Source organism: Molossus molossus, unplaced genomic scaffold (assembly GCF_014108415.1).
Source record: "Molossus molossus isolate mMolMol1 unplaced genomic scaffold, mMolMol1.p scaffold_m16_p_11, whole genome shotgun sequence".
NCBI classification, from domain to species: Eukaryota; Metazoa; Chordata; class Mammalia; order Chiroptera; family Molossidae; genus Molossus; species Molossus molossus.
In genome coordinates this window covers 92,436,836-92,459,273 of record NW_023425346.1, presented here as the reverse complement: position 1 = coordinate 92,459,273, position 22,438 = coordinate 92,436,836, and positions in this window count along the sequence as shown.

The following is a 22,438-nucleotide window of genomic DNA, read 5'->3' as shown; positions in this document are numbered from 1 at the left end:
AAACAGTCTTATATATCATTTTATTGTCTTACCAATTCTATTGGATATGAATTATCATTAGCCCCATTTTATAGATTAGAAAACTGAGGCTCAAGAAAATTAAGTGACGTGTCCAAGGTTGTGTAAGTGAATAAATCATAGGATAAGATTATAAACCAATTCTATCTGACTAGAACAATGTCTGATCCTCTAAACCATGATTATAAAGAGTCTGCATATTTTCTGAAATCCTTGGGCTCTCTTTCCGGAATAAGTTAACATTAGGTTGGTATTTTCAGAGCTTCCTTACATAAGATTGGAATATCTTATTGTAGTGTTTAATAATTAATTGCTATAGGTATATGAAGAACGACTTTTTCTTAATGACAAATTTCAGGATGATATTATAATGTTAATAGTCTCAGAAAGTACTCTCAATGTGACATGGGCCTCAATGTTAATGGAAGAAAGCATATTCATATTTTTTCACAGATAATTCTTGAAAGCCAAAGTGTTTAAGAACCTTCATTGAAGGAAAATTTTATTATATGAGAAGTAGCTGCTTGGCAGTTTCTAAGAATTTAATAAATCTCTTTAGGAAAATGTTAGTTTCAAAAGAAAATTTCAAAAGGGTCTCAAGCATACTCTCTGTTTTCTTGTATTTGCATTACAAATAAAGAACCTTTTTGCTGGCTGTGAGAAGCCAGAGAAAACAAGAATGCTCCTTTCGCATTATTTGGTGAGTGGTATTGTGTTACCTCCCCCCCCCCCCTTTTAATATGAGAAGCCCACAGATTACATGGCGCAGATTTGCAGCTACAGAGCGCTTGTTAAGAGGTCTGTGGAATATCGCTTTCACCAAGCCACACTGTCTCAGGGCCGTCTGCTTTTCAGACGACTTCTGTGAGAAATGATGGCCACCATCCCAGGTCCAGGAACTTTCCCTGCAGGACCCAGCCCTGAGCACCCCACCCTGGCCTTGTCTTTCACTCTTACTTTAGACCACGTACCCCACATTCTGTGAGTGTGTGTGAAAATATACATAACATAACATTTACCATTTTAGCCCTGGCGGGTTTGGCTCATCGGCCCGTGGCCCAAAAGTCACAGGTTTAATTCGCTCAAAGGCACATACCTAGGGGTTCAATTCGGTCAAAGGCACGTACCTGGGGGTTCAATTCGGTCAAAGGCACATACCTGGGGGTTCAATTCGGTCAAAGGCACGTACCTGGGTTGCCCATGGGAAATGTAACCAATTGATGTGTCTCTCTCACATTGATGTCTCTCTCTCTCTCTCTCCCTCTCTCTCTCTCTCCCCCCCACCCCACTCTATCTGGAGATAAATGGGAAAATATCCTCGGGTGAGGATTTTTTAAAAAATTACCATTTTAAGCATTTCTAAGTGTACAGTGAGCGGCATTCAGCACATTCATGTTGTTGTGCAAAGATTAGCACCATCCAGCCCCAGAGGGCAACTCTGTACCCATCAGACAAGCACTCCATTCCTCTCCCCACTGTATTCCTGTCTGCACTGCTATAGGTCCGGCTCTATGAATCTGACCACTCCAGGGACCTCAGCGAGTGGCATCAGGTAATATTTGTGCTTTTGTGTTTCAGACCCTTGGTACACCTGACCTTCATTTCCTTCAAAATGAGGGACATTCTCAGGTGTCTACCATGACATGGTTATCCAGTCCTGCCACGTGACTCACAGGAGACACTTTGAAAATGTTATTATTTTTAATACTTGGTATACACACTCCGTAGTACTAGTGCTAATGAGGCTGCAACGTTTTGTCAGGCAAATTATCAAGATTACATCATTTGGTCTTTCATTTAAAAAGAAGTAGAGGGAATTAATAAGCCCCACTCTCAAGAAAGCATATTAACTGGCACAAGCCATCTTACAGACCAGCCTGGAACGTCAGAAAGCACCATCCAGGCGTCTCGAAGGGAAGGGACCAAAAGGAATAATAATTCATAGTCTTGCAGCCTTTTGTGAGTTTTGTAACTTTGTCATGATTTTTACCTCTGCAGCCTGCCTTTCCCTAGTGACGGTGAGCAGGGGGAATAGAGGGAAGAAACTTTCTGCATATGGGAAGGAGGTAAGAGTCGAAGGGAGGGCTTGGGAAACAGCAAGGAAGGGGGGAGCTGAGGTGTCCGTTCCTCTTTGCAGCCGGTCCGGGGAAACGAGAACCCTAGACGAACAAGTGCGTGTCGGTAACGGGAGGAGAGGCGAGCAGGCAGCCTCTGGGACTTCTGAGGAAGAAGGTTCCAAGGAGGACATGGCCTTGGGGTGGCCTGGCAGGTGCCTACCTCGGTCCCTGGTCAGGTTGGGACAGTCTGGTGTTCTGATCAGCACAGTCACACAGGCTGAAAACCTCTGGGAGCAGTCAGACCACTAAGGCTCCCCACAGAGCCGACCACAGTGGATGCCAGTGTAGAAACTGAGAGATGGCCCTGGTCCAGGGTCCTCCCGTAACATCTGCATCAGGACACTGGGGGGGTCACAGAATTCAACACACAGATCAGGGCGGGGAGAGATGGGGGAAAGAGGTCATGTGTAAGGAAAACAATCCTACTTGAATGCTTTCCAATTTGTCATCATTTTTAACCACATGGTACCCAGTTGCTTCAACCTTTGCATGTACTTCCTCAACTAGACCATCAAGGATCGATTCTGTGCATTTCTCTTATGCCACAGGGACTCCCTGAAGTCTCAGGGTTAGTTTGTAGAGATGTCTTACTGTGTTTCTGTACTCAAACATGGAGCTCTCTGCCTCTCTCTACCATACGGATAGCGTGATGAGGGGGAAATAGAGCTGGTTTATATAGTCAGTTATTACAGCATCCTGCTCCTATTTACTCCTTGAGAGAGGTTCTTTGCTCACCTAAGACGATCACTTCATGGGCAGAGGAAAGTGTGGTCAATTCTCAGGTTTTCTATCAGTGAATGTAGACAAGAACTGCCTTGCTCCCCCCACTCCCCCCATTTCCCACTTCTGTCCAGGGATTGGGTCCATCTATGGTTAAAGACTAGTACAATAGGAAGTATCCCAGAAGACTCCATTAATTTCCTAGGCCTGCCATAAACTGGGTGGCTCAAAACAACAGAAATTTATTGTCTCCCAGTTCTGGAAGCTAGACGTCCAGAATCAAGGTGTCAGAAGGCCATGCTCCCTCTGAGACCCTGGGTGAATCTTTCCTCGCCTCTTCCTGCCTTCTGGGGGTGGCCGCTGGTCTCTGTCATGCTTTGGCTTGTAGCTACATCATTCCAGCCTCTGCCTCTGCGGTCACAAGGTTTTCTTCGTGTGTTTCCATCTTCACATGGATTAGGGTGCACCCTAATGCCTTAACCTGAGTACATCTGCAAAGACTCTGTTTTCAAATACATTCACAGACACTAAGGACTGTGACTTCAACCTATCATTTTAGGACGTAATTCAGTCCATGACAAGATTCTAACCTCAAACTCTGACTTCATCTGAGGCCAAGCCTTCTTGCCTTAATTCTGACTTGCTGATTCCAAGACTCTTTCCCAAGGTTCCATCTCGCAGTCACCCAGTCCTTCCTTTCCGTGGTTCCATTTCTCCTGCCTGACAAACCAGACTTCTATCCCCTGGCCCCAACCTGAAGAACTCTGACATTTGTCTGACTTCCCAGACCTGTCTTCAGCACCAGGTGCCCAGCTCCGTGATGGCCACTGTGTGTAAGTCCTCCCCAAGGCCCAGCCCTTTCTTGGCCCACAGCCTCTAGAAGCCTCCTCATACACCCTTGACCTGGCTGTAAACCTGGCTTCCACCACCCGACAGGCCTAGCACAATTCAATTACAGCACTGCTTTGCCAAAAGAAAAATTTTCTAGTTTGCTTTTTATACATTTTGAGTAAAGGTAATGTTTATGGTGTTAAAAAATGATAAACCCTGCCTCTACCTCATGCAATTCCCATACAGCTTTAATCATGTGTATATATTTACCAAAGTTTCTTAAACTAGCCTTGAGAAGTAGGGAAAATTAGTTAACTTTATAGCATGACAGTAAATAACATAATTCAGACCAGTGCAGTGGCCAATTATGAGAAATGAATTACATTCTTCAAAGATCAAATAAGTAAATTAGTTCAGATGTATAATAACAAAAACATAAATGGAAAGTTGGAACAATTTTTTTTAAGTTTTAGATCTTCAAATGAGTCTTAACCACAAAATATTTAAAGGCAAATATGTTTAACTCAATTGTTGGATTAATTGTATTAATCTCCCATTTACCATGTTAATATGGATTTGGTTTAAAGCCGATCCACACAGAGGAGTGAACACAGCTAACCCACTAGCTCAGTACCCTCTTTCTAAACAACAGTGCCTGGTTGACTTAGAAAGGTGTGGCTGTCTCCCAAGCCCATAAAGAGGCAGGCACTTTCTAAAAGGCTACAGTAACCATTCATTCCTTCAACACAGAGAGATGGCCAATGGAAGAATTCAGCACAATGAAGTTGTCAACAGCCGTGGCATCTTATAACTGTAAACATCCTGTTGCTTACAATTTATAAAAAGATTATCAGCTTGGCCATGCTTTCGGTCTATAAACATAAACTTAATGACAACATTAGACTCTTCCAATTGACCATGCACATGAACCCAAAGAAGAAAACCAACAATTTTCCCACTACTGGTCATTGAAGTTACGGAGTGTGCACTTCTCTAATCTGCCTGATCTTCCCTGGTGAAGTTTTAAAATAAATCATCCTCCCACGGTGGAGAGAAACTCTGAAAGTACAACTGACCAGCACATGTTGTGCTGCCATCCAAACCCAGCCAATTTTGTAGCCAGCATTTCTACTTATGGGGCCACCAGAGACTAAATGGAATATTTCCACCCCTTGCCAAGAACACATGCCAGTATTTACTAGTATTTATGCAAAATGGTTTTTCAGAATCACTTTTCAAAAGCTGAATGCTCAGTTGACTTATAAAGTCTAAAATGAATTAATAGGAAGGAAATAGACAGTCCCAGATGCACAAGTTATCAATTTTATGCAGAGGATGAGTAAGCCTTACGTATTTCAGCTAAGCTGGAATTACAATAACCCCAGTTCTCTCAGGAGACATGGTGGCTGCTGTAAAAATGAAGATGTGCTTTGTTTAACTTGCATAACAGGAAGTGTTCTTGGCTGGATTAACATGATTGGCATGAAGACGTGAAGATGTTGTTTTACCAACGTATTAGTCACCAGTTCCTAGCCATGTCTACATGACCATGGTGAGCTGAATGATGTCATGGGATCTCTGTATTCATTCATTCATTTAATCGTTCACTCAACCAACATTTAGTGAGCGCTTACCATATTCAAAGCATTTAACTGGGACCTCTGAATTCAAAGATATAGAAGAATGTGTTCCTTCTTGCAAGGGACTCCAATGTAGTGAGGATATTTCACTATCCTCATATGTATCACCTTTGTATCAGTCAGGCTTTTGTAAACAACAGAAAACTCCAATAGCTTGCTTATAAATATGGAAATCTGAGGAAGGATGAGGAGCAGCTCGCCGAATCTAAGGATGAGATAGAAAACAGAGAGGACAAGAAAGAGATCCTTCACAGGTGTCTAGGTAGTAAAAAAAAATGCAGTGAGTGTTCAGGTTGCTACGCTCCAGGTGAATGTGTTCTGGTGATTTTTAGCTTATATTGTATCAGGAATACTCCCCTTTACCAGGTGAGGATGGGAAACATCGACTGGCTGACTCACTGAGATTGTCTCTAGTAGGGTTGAGAAGCAGTTTCCCAAAGCACACCCAGGTGCTCTTTCTAGAACAGAAAGTGAATTCTGGGAAAGTAGAAGAATAGCCCTGCCCTAGGCTGTATTCCTCTCGTGTGCCAGTGTATACTTTTCCCAGACTAAAGCCACTTAATCCCCCACCTGAAGGCTAACTGTGCCCTTGGCTTTGAAAGAGGCCCAGCTGAAAATCTCAGAAAACCAGTGTTAGTCAGCCTTGTGTCAAGCCCCACTCAGCCCTTGTTCCTGACCCTAATAACTGGACCCTGCATTGTTGCTGAGGACCTGAGCCCCAGGGACCACACATCATCATCCTGGCATCCTCAGTGCCCAGCACAGGCCCTGCTTCAGGGGTCCTCAGGAACCACCTTGTGGTGGATGCATTTCCAGCGCAGGGTCCTGTCATCTTTCTCTACATCACCACCTCTGCCCCGATAACCTGTCCACGTATGCAAACCCCCACCAAACTAGGCCCCGCCTCCTAGACCTGACTTCCTCCCTCGTTCCCACCTAAACACTAAAATTCTGCACTTGAATCTAGGCAGTAAAACTGGGTGGTCAAGAAGCAGTACTTTTGAGTCAGAAAAAGGCTGGGTTAAACCCAGATTCTTTCACTTACTATGTGATCTTGAACAAATTGTACGTTGATAAACCTCATCCCCTTGTCTATAAAATGGATACAACAATATTTACCTCCTTGGGTTGTTCTGGGAATTAAGTAAGAAATTAGGCACTTAAAAATGACTTAGTACGGTGCCTGGCAGATAGTAAACTTGATACTCCAGTGAAGCACTTCTCAGAATTTTATTTACCAACGTGATATTCCTGCTGTTTGACTCTCTGGATTTCACAAGCCTGTTAATATTCATCTCCAAGTCTTAACTGCTCCCACGCTTCAACTTTTCACTCCCCATGCTATAGATTGGCCCCAGCACCTGATATCCAGACTCCTCACCGCCGGCTGTGTGTGCCCTCCCAGCACTACATCCCTGTGGCCCACCTCAGCCCCTACAAACAACTAAATTCGCTTTCCACAGCTTCACAGGCTCAGGCTCAACCCTCTCTCAGCCTCTTCCTCCTTACAGTCTGACAAGCATGACCAAGAGACTTGGCCCTTATGATTTATGTATCCTCTTTATGACTGTTGTGAAAACAGCTTTAAGAGAACCAACTCTCCTATGGCTGTTCAATACTCATCAACATCTGATTTTTTTTTGCTATTATTATTTGGATAAATCCTTAGTAACTTCCAGGCAAGGCTTTATTCCCTCTTCAGCAAATGCTTATCTAAACATATTGATCAGTTTCTATATGCCAAGCACTGAGGTAGAGAAAGCCATGCATAAGACACCACGCTGCTCCTACTAGGAGATAATGCCAAGACAGAAGAATCACTCATCTCTTTCCATTTTAGCTAGCAAGCAATGATGACACAAATAACCTAAAAAGTTCTAAATAGTGAGTAACAAAGACATCAGTTATGTTGGGTTTACATTTGCAGAGAAGTGCACCAATACCAAGTGTAGTGCTTAGCAAATTGTCACATCCCGCACCCAGATCAAGAACTATAACACTACCAGAAAACCAGCCCTCTCTCACCCTCTCACAATTACTCTCCATCACTGGGAACCACTGCCTGACTTCGGATGGATCCATACAGTATGTGCTCTTGATTGGCTTCTTTCATTCATCGTTATAGTGGTGAGATTCATCCATGTCATTGCATGTAGCACAGACATCATTTCACCAAAACTCTTACACCATTGGGACTATTATCTTTATCTTAGAGATTGAAAACAGTTATGTTATCTAATTAGTTATAAAAACCTCAACTACAAACAAAAGAAAGTAAGCCCTACAACCTTCCATGAACCAACCGAGGATGAAGAAACTCCACATAGAAAATTGTCACAGATAAGAGCAAAGTCACACACCTCCACCAGTGGGAAGTAGAGGATGACCATATGACAAAGCATGCTTACTTTTTGCTGGAATTTGGCCAAATTGCAGAGAAATGTTATAGCATAAAACTAAGTAATATCAGTAAATTATCAAGAGGCTATGAAATGGCCATATTTAGAGGGAAAAGATAACAAATGCTTAATTTGGAAATTTTGGGGTTTTTCTTGTGGTCATTGTGGATCATCACAGGATCACTGAGAGTGGGCACTCCCTAAGGGCAGGGACTAGAAAGGTTGTGTGAGGGGTACATCTAAAGCCTTTGGTCTTGGAATCAGTCTGAGACAGGAGAGACGGTCTTATTGCTGGCTTAGCAAAATTTTTCCAGGCCTAGAATTTGGGCCTGGATGACATACTTCTTTGACTGTCAAAATTATTTAGATATCTACATATACACACAGAGAGACATATATACATGTATACGTATACAAGAAAACCAAATGTGAGATGGACTGATTCCATAAAAGAAGCCATAGGCATAAGTATACAGGAGCTGAGCAGGGCCGTTGAGAATAGGAAATTATAGACCTCACTCATTTTAAAGTGAGGAGTCAGAGCTTACTCAGTGGTACATAACATACATACATATATATGCACATTTATGCATACATGTAGATATAGATTAATCGATATTTTGTGGATATTAAAGTAGTTGGAGTTTTAAAACACAAAGAGCATTCCCCCTTCACTTAGATTGTCAAGACCACAAAATCTCACACACACGTCCTTATAATAACATGAGAGACCTACAGAGTCTCACCATCAACTCGTATCTTTGTCTCACTTGTAGCTTCCTTCTAATGTGTTGATTCAAAAGGAAACCAAAGCAAAAGTAACCTTAAACCAGATCTAAGGGAAATTTTCTGCTTGTTCTTGACACCAAACCTGCCTTCAGGTTGTGCCATGGCACGTGCCTATATCTTTCCGGATCATTGTGTCCCCAGCACATGGCACAGTGTCCGGCGTGTAGTACTTGCTCTGTGTTGAATAAACTACTGTCACATGAAAATAAGAAGGAAAATCATAGTTATGTTCATAAGGAGCTCACAGGAATTTTAGGAAATAATGACTAATGTTAAGAATTAGATATGTGTCGAAGTGCATGGGACAGATATTTTGTATCCCAGGGTCCAGCGAAGGGAGAGCTTGTGGAGGGGGGAGGCGTTGAGGGAGGGTGAGAGGGTGCACGAGCTGTGGACTGCAGAGGTGCAGAGTCCGGATGCCATCTCTCCATGGCTTCCACCTGCTCTGCGGGTCTCCTAAGGTCTCTGATGTTCAGCTGGCATCCGAGGGTCAGAGCAGAGACTGGAGAACACTGAAAATCCAAGCAAATGAGAGCTGGAAAAGAGATTATTTCATCTATCTGTCTTGTTTTGTAATATGAAAACTGAGACTGTGGGAATGGAGCCCTTCTTCCAAGATCGTGGGCTGTTTCTCCGGGAACCAAACTAGGAACACTTTCTTTGGAGCACAAGGGCCTTTAACCACATCTCTGTGTCAGGAGTGAGTGAGCAGCATGTGTGAGATAAAGATACACCATTACAGTCAAGTCGCTGCAAATAACTGGCCAGAGATAGCAACAGAAGAAAGGTGGCTGCGGTTACCTCGCGTCCACTCAGCCCAGAGGCACGCAGGATATAATATCCTAGGGGCAGACCTGGAATGTATAAATCAGAACAATTGGGTACAATAATTCTGCTATCAACTATTAGCCCAACAGAAAGACATTTCCTTGGGAGGAAAGGGGAATAGAAAGGAAGCTTTGTTACACATTGCACTCAAGCCTGGTGAAAACATCAAAATAATCTCATTAAAGAGTAACACACTTACTCAAGACAGACAAAAGGAATGCACAGCAGTCTTAAAAATCCGTTTGAGGAATTTCACTTAATCCTGCCCTTCGGTCGACTGGTGTGTTTTCCAAATTTGCCTGTAGGTTAAGACTTACATCATTGCATTTAGAGTAAGAGCCTATCCCTGCAAACACTTATTTAAATAAGCATTCCTTCCATGATCTAAAGGAACAGTTAGTACTGAATCATATCTTCCTAGTCCATTTAGTGACCTAAGAACCTCTTAGGGCACAGGTGACCTGTCTTCTCGTTTTTAATAAGCATCATTTTCTTTGAGACTAGGAGGGGATAAACAAGGTCATTTTTAACACCAAAGAAACATTTACATAAACCAACAGCATCCGGCGTATGCAATTTAAAAGAAAATGAATGGCTAATGAGCCTACCAAATTATATGCACCCCTGCTCAGAGCAAATCTTGCTAAATGATGAGTGATAGAGTTTTCCATGGTTGAATCTCTTTGTTAATTGAGTGAATAAATGAAGGTGAGAAGTAAAAGCATACGAATAAAGGCAATATGTAGGAGAACGGAGGACAGAAGTGTTCAGTGAAAGATTTATTTGCTTTTTAAAATGTTTGTATCTCTTTTTCATTTAACATTGTGTGTGTGTGTGTGTGTGTGTGTTACACACACAAAAGGGGTGTAATGTAGGCCTTGGATTCACCTCTCTTTTGCCTGTGTTCCTAAAGTTCCACATTTATTCCTTAACACTCCTACCAAGAAAACACTATGCTTCAGCTTGTGAATTTGTTGCCCACTAGATATGGTGGGTTGCATTATTAGCTCAACTCCTCACTCCTCTTGTACCCATCATTTATGTTCAGCCAGGTGACCAGTTGGCCAACAGAGTCAAGGAGAGATCAAAGTGTGCTGGTTCCCAGGGGAGTCTTAAGATGCCTTGCAAGTTTCTGCCTGCCCTCTTGCACTTCGGCTCCCACCATGTGAAGAGCCTGCCCAGGCCAGCCTGCTGGTCCAAGAGGAAGACGAGGAATACACAGAGCAGAACCAATCTGTCCAAGCCCATCTCAGGACAACCAAGCCAGCCAGCCAATATCAGCGAAGCTGCCCAGCTAAGACCAGCTAATCCACAGCGAAACCACAGGATCTTGAACAACAAGAATTCCATAGCAATAATTACTGTTATAGTATATATTATAGCTATAATAAGAACATAGAAATAGCTGTGGTTTTATCCCTTGAGTTTTAGGATGGCTTATTACAAAGCAATAGACAGACAAAAGATAGACTAGCTTTGCTCAGAAATTCAAGAGGTTTCATCCTAACATATTTTTAATGACGGAGAAAACATTCCCATCAATGCCCTACCTTTCCCATATGTAAACAGAAGCTAATACTAGCTGTTACCTTTTTCCTAGGCACTACTAGAATTCAATGCCCATAAACTTCCTACTCCAGAAAACTTACATTACTGAACACAAAGGATTATGCTACAATGCATTGAAAGATAAAAAAAAAAACAAAAAAACAAGGGTACCTCCCACACAGAACATAACCTTTAATATTCTGCTCAGCCTGGAACTGCGAGAGAGAGAGAAAACCCCCTCTCTAGAGACCATTGTCTGACTTGAAATAACCAAGTAGATAACTGAAACATTTATTAAAATTGATGGAGATAACATCACATTTTAAACAATCCAGATAATTCCTTTGCATGAGAAGATATAGACTAAAAATATATCTGAATGTCCCAATGAAGCAATACCTAGAAACGAGAAAAGTGGTATCTGCTAAATGAGGCCTAAATTTCTCCTTTGCTTCCAGGCTTTTATGGAATTCTGCCTAAAGGAACAACAGCTGAGAAACCTTTGCAGAATTGCTCTTCCAGAATCTCAGTAAGGACCTCAGACGGCAGTGCGAAGAGCGGCTGAGGCTGTGGCATCCTCCTTGTTCAGGCGGGATGGGCACAGGAGAGACTTCTCACACTTCACATTATACAAGTGCAATTGAGCTGAATCATTGACTAATTACTAACCTGCCCTACCCTCCACCTAAGGCCTTACCACCCAAATTGCCGATGAGATAACTGTTGGCCAGGTCCACGCTACTAAGAGAAATGGTATTTCTGTTAAGCAGCCATCACCTGACTATTTAATTGCCTAGAGAAAGCTCCATGGGGAAGGGTTGTGTGTGCCCCATTCAACAAATCCAAGCACAGATAGAGACAAGGTCAGACGTGTCTGTCAATCAGAACTTGACACCACCATCTCAAGGTGGTAATTGGGAGAGGTGATGAGTGGGGATGGGGTGGTGAGGGACACCTGGCCCAGGATGCGGTACAGGCACACAGACATGCACAAGGATAATCTGTAAGCAGGAAGACATCTCCACCTGTCCACCATTGCATTCCTGACCTACTTCTGAGTTCTCTTTGGTTTCCTTGACTCTCACTTACAGTTCCTCTTTCCATCCCCACAGCCTGGAACTGATAAAAAATAAACAGGCTACACGTTCAATCAGATGTCTGGTTGCAAATGGAGCAAGAGTGTCCAGATCAATTTCACATGGTCAACATCTTTCCCTTTGTCCCATTAAGCATTTCTATGCAACTGTCCAGCAACTAAGAGAACCTCATTGCCATTAATAACACCCAGATTCCCAGAAAGAAAACAAAGGCTTATCCTGATAAGTTTGCCTAGTCTGGGTTGATGAAAATGTATCACACATTGGAGTTGAAAAAAAAGAGGCATTGTGTGCTGACATTGCTGGAGAAAAGGCCTCCCTCCCCCAGCTATTCTCATTCAGAGCGGAGAGAGCCCAGCTCCTTCCAGGCAATATCACCGCTGCTCTTGGATCTATAGGATTCGCTGTATTTAGTTAACTAACTCTTCTTTTACAAGGTACATAAATCCTCTTCTCCCTTTAGGAGAGTGGAGAGCAGAGGAGTCTTTCACAACTTGATGTGAGTGTGATTAGACTATTTCTGTCCAACAGAAAAGGGTTGATGGTGAAAGAGTGCTCATTTGGTTGGGTGGGAGGAAAAGGTCGATTAAGAGTTCCAAGTAATGCAGGGGGTGGGAGGGGATTGCCAACTATGGACTTTTGTTTTTGTTTTTTTGGTAAGATGATTCTATTTATTAATTTGTTTTTGTTACAGATGTTTCTCATTTCCCCCCCATTGACACCCTCCTCTCCTTCACCCCCGCCCCATCCCAAGCTTTGTTGTCTATGTTCATTGGTCATGCATACCTGCATGTAAGTTCTGTGGTTTACCTCTTCCTCCACAAACCGCCTCCTCTGAGGCTTGTCAGCCTGTACCTCACCTCCATGTCTCTGGATTAATTTTATTCAGCAGTTTGTTTAGTTCATTATATTTCACAAATAAGTGAGATCATGTGATATTTGTCTTTCTCTGCTTGGCTTGTCCCAAGAATGGACTTTCAGAGGCATCTGTAAGGTTGGTCCTGTGTATGGAACTGTACTCTGAGGTAAGGGATGAGACTGGGTGGGTCGGGGACAGCAAAGTCTGAGAGGAAAGTATGGATGAGCACCAGGGGGAGCCATTCACAATGCCTCCACGCGGGTCTTGGAGGCCAGGTCTCTCCCAGGGGTAAGTGCTGGAATGATCACAGACGTGCTCAGCTGTCTGGGCGTCAGGTCCAGAGCACTAGCCTCCATGCACCGACTTTTCCCATCCAGACAGTGGTATTTTCTATGTGTGTCATGGTGTAAGAAAGCTTAGGAAGCCCCGCTGTAGCCTCATGGTATAACAGAGTAAATGGTCTTTTAAAAAAAAATCATCTCTGTTTTCACTGTAGTCAACCAGTTCCAGGTATTTCCCAAAGCCAGTAAATGTGGTCTGTCATCCCAGCTCTGTGCTCCCATTGGTCCCTCCATTTTCCCATCTATAAAATGAGAGGGCGGTACTAGGTGGTCTTGAAGGTCTCTTGCGGTTCCAGATCTTTGCCGACTCTCCTGACTTTCACCTTGTACCTCTCCCAGCCACCATTCAACCACCTGGTCTGTCCTCGGACTCGGCTGAAGTGCCACTCACAGAGACACCCACTCAGACGTAGACGAGTTTCAACCCCTTTGCAATACTGTGCTTTCCCTTTGAAAGTCTAGCCCCGCTTGCAATCCTTTCATTCATCTGTCCATTTATTCTGCAGCAGGTATGTGCTGAGGGAGGGTCTACCTTGTTGAGAGCATGGGTTTGGGAGTGGGACGGGTGGGTTTAAATCCCAGCACCACTGCCTCCTGTCTGCATGACCTTGAGCCAGCCACACGGCCTGCCTGCGCCTCCCTTCCTCAGCGAACAAATGAAATTTAAAATCACGTCTACATTTTAGGGATGCTCAAGAGTTTATAAAGCCCTGTGTGTGGTGTAAAGGAAGAACTCAGTAAATTGGCAGTGATGATGTTCATGATGATTTCTTTACATCACGCAGGATGAAGGCTTCTGCTGTTAGGCTGGAATTCACATCTGTTTCTCTACCACTTGACTCTGCAGTGCCCCGCACCAAGCCCGGCACAGAATCATAGAATCAAGGTTTAAAATACTGGTTGAGTGAACTGCTGAAACGCAGGTAGCTTGCTATGTTTCCAGACCCATCAATTCCCCCCAGGGTAACTGTCATGGTTAAAATTTCTGCCACTTCAGCTTAAATTGAGGTTTGCTTTGTTCTCCGTCTTTGGGGAAAGCAAGATCAAATGTTCATTTCTCTGTTCACAAGAGCAATAGTACCCTTTGGGGAAGTTGCATGAATACCTTTCCCCAAATTTCCTTCTCCCAGCTCCTCAGTCTCATTTCCATTTAAGGAATAATAGTTTGGGTAACCAAGTAACATTCCCAACAAGAGGGGAAAACTCCAAAATTGATGTATTCAATTTCCAGATGTGAACAACTCTTGTTTGTGCCTAAATGGTGTTGACAATTTATGGTTGTCTTTGGAAAATCATTTGATAATGATCCAACTATCTAGAACCTCTTTATTTTATGCCTGTTAAAAGAAAGGAAAGTTATTGCCCAGGAAAATTTCCAGACTGCCATAAAGTAGAGCAGTTGCTGCCAAGAACCATCTGCCATAAAACCTCCCCTAACAGCTCCTTACCTTTATGTATCTGTAAAGCATCGTTTTAAAAAATGAGAAAAGGCCATCAATCATTTCTTTTAAGGCTAATTGCAAATGTGTAGTGCAGAAATTAAATATCACGAAATATGAAGTAAGGTGTGTGGCATTCACAAGCACCTCCTAGAGACGATGCAAGTGTCCAGATCATAGAAGCCTTGGTGCAGGGCCTTTAGCAAGTCCTTCCTTGGCCACCTGGCCCCTCAGTGTCCACGCCGGTTACAGAGGATGACAGTGGCAGTCCCACTGACCTTGAAGGGCTTACATGAGAATCAAGTGAGATAAGAGTGAAAACACTTTGAAGTCATCAACATGGTATGTAAATAAAAGATGTAACCTTGATTCGTGAGAAAAACAAACCTGTAGGAGTAGTTTCTTGTTGATGTTGTAGTCAAAGCTGTTGTAATGAAGATACAATAAAATAAGGGGGTTGGGCTCTAGGTCAGTAGTTCCCAAGTCTGTCTGAGCATCTGAATCCCTGAGGATCCCAGGCTATTATAACAGAGGTATAATACCCACCATAGATCTATTGAATCAGAATTTCCAGACCTGTGGAACTAGAATTTGTGCATTGGACCCGGGAGTCTGTATTTTAGCACACCTCCCAGGAGATGCTGACAAATGGGGAGACTGGAGAAACGTTGGACTGGAGGATGCCTGAGCTTCCGTGCAGCAGGGATAAAGAAAACCTGTTATCTTCCTCCTTACCGTCTGCCGCCGGAAGTCATGATTCCAGTGTCAAATTCTACTCTGTATATTGCTCTGCCTGACCTCTCCCAGTGCCCATCAATCAGGGGGACAGATTACAGGATGCCACTGGCACCGGCATCACCTCCCTTCATCCACAACAGGGATAAAAGAGAAGGTATCAGTGGAAGCAAAGAGAAACACCCTCACCCTCTTCCCAGACCCAGCGAATAGCTAAAGCGGGTTCCAACCTGACTATGAGTACCTGGAAGTGAGGCATTTTGTGTTACAACCACTATTTCAAAGACTCAAAAGGAAACTGGACATCTATCTAGAAAACTAAGCTTAGTTCTTCTCCCCTTTCTCCCTCCCTACCGCCTTCCCTTCCTTCCTTTATTGTCTATGGCATACCACTGTAAGCCAGGCCCCATGCTAACTGCTAGGGTACCATGCTAAGCCTGGTACAGCTCACAGTGCAGGAAGGTCCAATAGGATGACGCCCCTGGGATGATGCTACAAAGGAAGGGAATTCATCTGTAGAGCCCATAACAGAGGCACAGGACCCCATCTGGAAAACTAACCCATGAAATACAAAGAAGAGGCAGAAAAAATAGCTTATACAGAGGTCCTACTGGACTAAGGCCATCCTCAGAATGAGGAAAGAGTGGGTTATATGAGGTGACACTGAGGAGGCAGATCACTGGCTGTGGGTCATCTATTTAACATCTTGGAGCTTATCACATGAGCACTGGGGAGGCATTGAAGGGTTGCAAGCTGTGCAGGGAGGGGACTTGATCAGAGCACTTAGACTGCAGGGCGAGAGCAAGTGTGGAGATCAGGAGACCATGAGAAGGCTGCTGAGGGGCCCATGTAGCGCGGCCTTGGCGGTGGCTGTGAAGATGAGGACAAATTGACATCTCAATGGGTAAAATTAACAAAGGGTGACTTAGGTCTTTTATTGGGGAACAAAAAAATTATTGGGGAACAAAAAAATTAGGTCTTTTATTGGGGAACAAAAATAAAATCACTATTTATTCTGTTTGGAAGAGGTGGGAGGAATAATCTTACTGCAGAGGTGTCCTTGCAGGAGGAAGTTTGAGAAATTGTGATCTAATCTCACCTCTCATACAGTCAAAGAAGTCTTGTCTCAGAGACATTAAGCAACTTGTTTAAGATTAATGAGGTGACAGAGAGAGAGGGCTAGAATATTCTGTGCTCCAGAATAGGATGATGATAAAGGCAGAGAAATTAAACCAGCTGAGGCCAGGTTCAGAGTCAAGCTAATACCAGGCTCTGCAAAGCTGTTGGGAAGAAAGGAAGTGTGTTTAGTAGTCCTGGGGCTCTTGGCTGCCCTGGACCTAAAAGAGCTTCACGCTACAACACACCACCCTGAGAAGGAAGATGGCACAGAGAAGGGAGCTAATGGCACTGACTCGGGAGGTGAGGACTACAGCCCTCCTCCTTCCCCCAGCCACAGAGCCAAGCTGCATCATGTTCAGAACAAATGCAAGTCAACTAGGTCTCGGTCACACCCCTTCATGACACATAACTCACCTTTGCCTCTCCCTGTCCACTCACGGGGCCCCTCACACCTCCTTTCCAGATGTGTTCCCAAGGCTGATGGAGCACAGCTGGACGCACGGAGCCCCCACCCCCTGCAAGGCTTGGGGCTTTGCAGCAGCTCCAGGAATAGAGGAGAGGCTTCCCCTGGTGTGCAGTACGCTCCCCCTCGGCCAAGAAGATGCGCACAGCCAAAGGAGTCAGAGACGCCACGTGATGCCTGAAGCAACTTGCCCCTCATCTGGATTGATAGAGCCGCTGCCACAAGATTAATGGTATTTTTCCTGGAACAAAGCTGGAAATCACTCAAAGGGCAATAAATGCTGAAATCTGTCTATGCTCTGCCAAAATTTCAGACAAAAAGCCAATAAGGCAATTTTTACCTTACGTGCGTGAATGGATTTTTTTAAAACAGATCCATGCTGAAGGCAATGGACTAGGTCTGCCTGGGAGCTCAAAAGAGACCGCTTGTTTGGGGGAGGTGAGTGACTTCTGGGTCAGCTGTACTTCACACCACAGACTGAAAATGCCACCCAAGTGAGTCCACAGCCTCCATGTCCTTGTGAAATCCCACCAAAAAATAATGGCCTGCTAAGTATGTGGACAAAACAAAGCACTTCCTAAGGTCACTTCTTCTTGGAGTAGAGAAACCAAATATGTGGATTATAGGGGGGCAAGGCAAAGGTACCTGTTAGCCACCACTAATTTTGGGTTTTCAAAACATTTCAAAGATTAATATTGCAAAACCTCAGCCTGGAACCAAACCAAAACTCTTTAGGGCTCCCTCAGGGTTAAGTAGGTGGTGATAATAACCTATGTCATATATGTGCAAAGCAATTTATAGGCTATACAGAATTTTCATACATTATCACATTTGTCCCCCCAACAACCCTATGAGTTGGGTAGTCTTATTAATCTCACTTTACAGGTGAGGAAAATAAGGATCAGAAGTTTTATACTAGCTTGTAGAAATTTGGTAGAAAGAATGATCAGACGTGTCTAAAGACAGCTATAAGAGCCCCCTGGCTGGTTTGGCTCAGCGGTTAGAACATTGGACTGTGGATCGAAGGGTCCCAGGTTTGATTCCAGCCAATGGCATATACCGGGTTGCAGATTTGATCCCCGGCCCCAGTCGGGGCTGTGCAGGAGGCATCTCTCTCACATCGATGTTTCTCTCTCTCCCTCTCTCCCTTCCACCCTCTCTAAAAAAAAAAAAAAAAAAGTACAACAAATCAGAATTTTATGTCAGCCAGAGTCCTAGCAGGAATTAGACAACAAACTCAAAAGGGAATAATTTCAAGGAGTTTAACAATTGCTTATTTTACAGAAGTGAAAGACATGCATGGAAAGTATAAGAAGGAGAGATTAATATTCCAGGACCAGTCACGGTGAAGCTGTTACATTCCTAGGCTGAAGGGGTGTGGAAAAGAGGAGGAGCCTAGAGGGAACGCACCCTGAAAGGTGCTGTGATCTTCAAGCAAAGCAAGAAGTAAGTTCAGAAAAGAGATAATCCAATTGTCTGGGTCCCAAATTAACCAAAACTAACTGTAAGTCAGAGGACAAAAGGACAGTGGAGTCAACCATGCACCTGAGCCTCTGAGAGCAGAAAGCTTGTTGGGGAAGGTAAGGACTGAATCAAATTCAAGATGTGCTGAAGTTTTCTTTATAATTAAAAACCAATCTACATGCTCAACATTGGGAGAATAGTTAAATATATTACAGTTCATAGAAACAACTGAATATCTGTACAGCCATTAAAAATAATTTTCATTCTCAAAGAAGAATGATAGCAGAGAGCACGCTCAGATGCAACAAAAGCTAAAAGAAGCCAGAATTTTTTTTTACACTAAGAACTGCACACATATTATGGTTCTAAAGATGCTTGAAATAAAGAAAGGCTGGAAGGAAAGACAAAAACTTATGAGTTATTTCTGGGTTGTAAAATTAGATTTTTGTTGTTGTTTTCATTTCTTTTCATTATATGTTTCTCTAGTTTTCCAAATGTTCTACAATGAATACATATTATCACTACAACCTGGGAAGTATATAGATAGATATAGATATAGATATAGATATAGATATAGATATAGATATAGATATAGATATAGATATAGATATAGATATAGAATATAGAGATAGAGATAGAGATAGAGATAGAGATAGAGATAGAGATAGAGATAGAGATAGAGATAGAGATAGAGATAGAGATGGATAGGGATAGGGATAGAGATAGAGATAGAGATAGAGATAGAGATAGAGATAGAGATGAGATGAGATAGAGATAGAGATAGAGATAGAGATAGAGATAGAGATAGAGATAGAGATAGAGATAGAGATAGAGATAGAGATAGAGATAGAGATAGATAGAGATATATTGATTTAAAGCATATTATTTTAAATTATTGGAATTTCTGAAGTATAAAATCTTAAAATTCCTTGGCTGTAGCTAGCATTCAATATAAGCAAAAACAGGAAGAAAAAAATCATCCATTCCTCTGTTGATATCAGACTAGATGTTGGATTTTTTCAGGATAACTCAAAGTTAGGTGTTTTATGGTCTTATATCTTCATAACAATCCTTTAAGTAAAGAGTCATCATCTCCTTCTATAGATGAGATGACCTTCGTTTAGAAAAATCTGTCACCTACACAAGGTCACACTGCTGGGAAGCGACAGAGCTAGGATGTGCACCAAACACCCCAGTGGATGCCGCTCCAAGGAGCTGGACCATGACCCTAATAGGGGCTGCTGTGCTCCCAGGACCCTGTCCTACACAACAGCCTCTCCTTGGCCATCATGACTCCAAGGAACTGTATTCCAGCAACATTTCTCAAGCATTTCTTGGGCATCTTGAGCTAAAAGTAAAGATTTAGAAAGTCCATGGTACACAAAAGAACAAGTGCTGGTCTGGTGTTCTATTTATCAAATCCTCATTTACAGAATGAGGTGTTTGCTGATCTCAAGGTCCTCTCAAATTTTCCCTTGTTATGAATAATAATGATTACAATAAGCCCTCCATACCCACGGCTTCTGCATCTGTGAATTCAACCAATCAAAAATATTTTTTTAATGTTACATTTTTGCTGATATGTACCATGCAAGCCTACGATGGTCATAGTGGTTGCTGATTGCATCTGTACCAAATATACACAGACTTATATACTTGTAGTTATTCCTGCAGCAATACTGTGTAACATCTATTTGCATAACATTTGTATTGTATTAGGTATTATAAGTATCTAGAGATGATGTAAAGTATATGGGAGGATTGCGTAGGTTATATGTAAATACTATGCCATTTCATATAAGGGACTTGAGTATCCTCAGGTTTTGGTATCCAGGGGGGTCCTGGAACCAATCCCCTCATGGATATTAAGTGACGCTGTATACAGGAAAAGATTTATTGAGCACTGACTATATGCCAACCACTGAGCTGTGTGCTTTGATACTTGTCCCATTCTATCCTCATAACAACCCTCTGGGGCAAGTCTGTTACCGTCCCTGTGCTATACAGAAGATACTGAGTCTCAGAGAATTTCAGTTAACTTGCCCCAAATCCAATAGCTAAGTAAGTGAACACAGATTTGTCTGACCACAACACCCAGTCTCTCAGAGCTTATTAATTAGCTGGGGAGGTACACCAGGCTTATTTGAGGAATCACAGAATAATAGATCAGCATTACTTATTAGCACTTCATAATAATGTCTTCCACTGGCCTTTTATGTTGCTCAAAATCCTACCCCCAAAGCAGCATTCTATTGCAGAGCTCCCTTCCCCCTGTGAGGTGTGGACATGTGGTCTGCCTGTGTGCCCAGGAAGAGGAACAGACTTGGGTGAGCCTTAGCAGTTTCTGCCACGGACAGCAAAGTGGCGCCTCCTCTGAGTTGTCAGTCCCAGGACTCATTCCGAGTGGCCAAAGGACAGAGGTCTGTAGAATGGTCCTGTGACGGACCAGTTAATTCCATTTAATTCCCTTATTCTATTCCCAGCACCATTACCGAACAGCCCCATGCGCTTGGCTCCAGGTGCCATGGACACCATATCACAAAACAAGACATTAAAACTTTTCAAAGAGCCCAAACCACAAAATTCTCTCACTTTGGACTCTCTTTGTGTCAGTTCACAAGGATTAAACTGTGCGTATGCTTCCCGCCCTCACAGCGTCCACAGCCTGGGGCACGGCAGCGATGCCCACTCCCCCGAGCTCTGCTGCCTGCTCCCCCTGTTCACACCTCCACTCCAGCTCCACAGCCAGAGTTTACTTCTGTCCCCGCGGGGGCCTCTGTGCGTTAAGATTCCATTTCACAGTGGGGTGAAAGGGTAAGTTGTATCTTAATTTACCTGGTGTTCTGCCTACCCAGCTTATTTAGATTTTCAGCCTGCTGAGAAGGAATCGCACCTAGCTTAATGATCAGTTCAGTGCTTAACCTGTTGCTGCCACCTGAGTGTGTTCTCACCCTGGTTAAAATTCAGGGACAGCATTTAGGCGGGCAGCCTGGGGGTAAGAGATATTCTCTGGCCCTCTGTCATTACTGAACGTTCTGCCCAGCAAAGTTAAGAAAAAGGAGTTATAATGAGATTAAGTCTGAACTTGGAAAATGTCATTCCTTGAATTCCAACAACTGGTTTTAATGTTGTTTGGCATGGATGAGGTCCCACAGTTCTAGCCTGACACCCAAGCTTTGTGGTTCCTGCAGCTTCCAGGGCCTTGGTGCTTCTCTGCTGCGTACCTTCTACAAACTAGTAGAAATTAATTTGACCTGGTTCAGCATTATCTGACAACTGCACTGACACCCCCCGTGAACCTTTCTGGCTAATTTACATCCCCGCCACGCAGTTTAATGTCTCCAACTCTGGTGCACATTATTTTAAGCTCACGCCAATTATAATTTTTTAATACAGTCTGAAAATCATGCTGCTACTTAGCAACAAAGGTCACTCTAATAAATAATAATACCTTGAGAGCCTATTGATAGCCTTGATTCTTTTTCACGGGGATTAAGAGTTAGTGGTGAGACCTGTCCCAGTCACTGTTAACATCTGAACCACTGATGAGTGTCTGCTACTGGCAGCTCCTTCAGTATAGCTCAGCCCCCTGCACTTAAAGTCATCTTTCTCCTCACTTTCACCCATTTTAGATAGTGTAGGGTGGGCCTGGCCGAGCTCCCCCCTAACCTCCAGTCTCCCTCCCACGTGGGGGCCACAACAGAAAGCCTGGTCAATGCACACATCCAAAGATAACTGCATCCAGAAACATCAAGCTAAAATCCCAGGAACCTTTTCTATCAGAAGCCAAGGGTTGAGCATAGCCAATGATATGGGAGACCTCAATGTTTTTCTTCCTGTAGACTTTTTTTCTCCCCATTTTCTCCTGGAAAAGCATTGCCTTCAGCAGCAGGCATGTTGCATGGGCACAAGGGACAGTCCCTGCAGTAATCAGGGCTTAGGGGTTCCCCAGCGCAGCTGGACCCCAGTCTTAAACCCCAAGGGCATCCCCCTTGGTGTCTCCCAGGCTCCTAGAACACTCACCCCTTCCC